We start from the raw sequence: 2463 nt of genomic DNA, 5'->3' as shown, positions 1-2463 counted from the left end.
CACCGTCTTGGTTTGGTATCTCTCTTCAATTGAAGTTGGCTTTCTGCCAGCAGCTCTTGTTTGGTTCTCTCCTGATTTCAGAACGTGCTGTTAACTCTCTTCTTCAGCCAATTCCCAAGTGTCATCGTCAACAGTTTGAACTCAAGCAGGCATGTGAAGCGAGCACCCAGCAAAGTGGTTTGGAAAGTGATGATGTTAGGCAGAGTGTGGGTAATTTTCAAAACAAACCAGCTGAATTCAGTCAAGCAACCAAGCAGTTTGTAACTGGTTGGTTGTGATCCAACTGTTGGAAGAGTTGTTATCTTTCAAAGCCATCTGCGTATATAGACATAAACTGACATCCTTATCATCATTCCTCTTTTTTTTTTTTTCTGTGAGATGGAGTTTCGCTCTGTTGCTCAGGCTGGAGTGTAGTGGCATAATCTCGGCTTACTGCAACCTTTGCCTCCCTGGTTCAAGTGATGCTCCTGCCTCAGCCTCCCTAGTAGCTGGGATTACAGGCGCCTGCCATTGCACCTGGCTAATTTTTGTATTTTTAGTAGAGATGGGGTTTCACTATGTTGGCCAGGCTGGTCTCGAACTCCTGACCTTGTGATCCACCCGCTTTGGCCTCCTAAAGTGCTGGGATTACAGGCGTGAGCCACTGTGCCTGGCCCATCATTCCTCTTAATTGACACATTAATACTTCTTACCCTTTAGGTATTTTTTTCATGCTTGATGGTATATTTCATTAGGGAACTGATTTATTCAAGACACAATATTCTTCTGTTAAACCTGATTTCATCTATAAAATAGGTTCTTCAAGCATGATAGAATTTTACAAGCACAAGCAATTTCAATTGCAATGTCCTTCTAAGTCTGGGAACTGGAAATGTAATTTGCAGTGAGCTCCGTCTTCTTCAATTTGTCCTCCTCATTTTTTTCCTCCCCTCTTTCATTTTCCTTCAGGCTCTCAGCACATCACATTGCTAATCTAGATTCCAGAGGCTAAACATTGCTAGGAATGGGGAAAGAACATGAATCACCTCTTTCCCTCCTTTTTCTGCTCTAATTTTAAATACGTGAATCATAATCCTAGGAAAATATGCTGGGTAAACAAAGGAAGTATGTAGGGAAAGGGGGGGAAACACACACCTGGTCCAACTTCCAGCCAGCTTCTGCAAGGCAGCACCAGACAGGCTAAGAACCTAAGACAATGTCTGACAGGTTGCTATTTCGAGTTTGCTTTCCTGAAAATATTTTTGGGCTCAAAATATAGCAGCACCTACCTGCAACGTGAAATTCTAAAAGAAGACTCAGAGAAGGCAGAAAAGAGTGTCTAGTCACTCTTTTCTCTAGTAAAAGGATGACTTCTGATTTTGTCAATCTATTTCACAGCTTATACAAGTTATTGATTTAAATAATCTACGACAAGACTCCATGGGCTCAGTTTGCAGGGAACAATTTGCTAGCTAGATTTTTCACTAGATTCAATTGAAATTTTTCTTTTTTCTTTTTTTTTTTTTTTTTAGAGACGGGGTCTTTCTATGTTGCCCAGGCTGGTCTCAAACTCCTGGCCTCAGGCAATCCTTCTGTCTCAGCCTCTGAAAGTGCTGAGATTATAGGCGTGAACCACTGCACTCAGCCACTATGTTCAATTTTAATGACTTGTCACAGTGAACATTAATGTTTTACTTTTATTTCTCTGCTTATGACTTGCCTGGGCCCTTTATGTTCTTGGACCCCTCAGCAGAGTTCTCCTCTGTTTGCTCTAATGCAACAGTCCCCAACCCTTTTGGCATCAGGGACCAGTTTCATGGAAAACAATTTTTCCATGGACAGCAGGGGTGAAGGGGATGGTTTCGGGATGACTCAAGTGAAATATGTTGATTGTTCACTTTATTTCTATTATTATTACATTGTAATATGTAATGAAATAATTCTACAACTTGCCATAATGTAGAATCAGTGGGAGCCCTGAGCTCGTTTTCCTGCAACTAGATGGTCCCATCTGGGGGTGATGGGAGACAGTGAGAGATCATCAGGCATTCGATTCTCATAAGGAGTGTGCAACCTAGATCCTTCACATGCACACTTCACAACAGGGTTCCCGCTCCTATGAGAATCTAATGCCACCACTGATGTGACAGGAGGCAGAGCTTAGGCGGGAATGTGAGTGATGGGGATCAGCTGTATGGTACAGGTGAAGCTTCGCTCAGTTGCCCGTGGCTCACCTCCTGCTGTGAAGCCCGGTTCCTAACAAGCCATAGACCGGTACCAGTACTGGTGCCGGTCTGTGACCCAAGGGTTAGGGACCCCTGCTCTTATGGGCTTGCTTCCTAGGCCACAACCTGATCAGAGAAGACTGTTGTATTTCTGGCTTTCTACCTCCCAGAATGCTGGGAACCCACACCTTCTACACCCCTTTCTTCCCCTTGGCAGGTCCCAGGTGGTTCAAGCATAGACACTTATTGATAGTCACTG

Source organism: Mandrillus leucophaeus, unplaced genomic scaffold (assembly GCF_000951045.1).
Source record: "Mandrillus leucophaeus isolate KB7577 unplaced genomic scaffold, Mleu.le_1.0 Scaffold859, whole genome shotgun sequence".
NCBI lineage: Eukaryota > Metazoa > Chordata > Mammalia > Primates > Cercopithecidae > Mandrillus > Mandrillus leucophaeus.
This window is presented reverse-complemented; position numbering follows the sequence as displayed.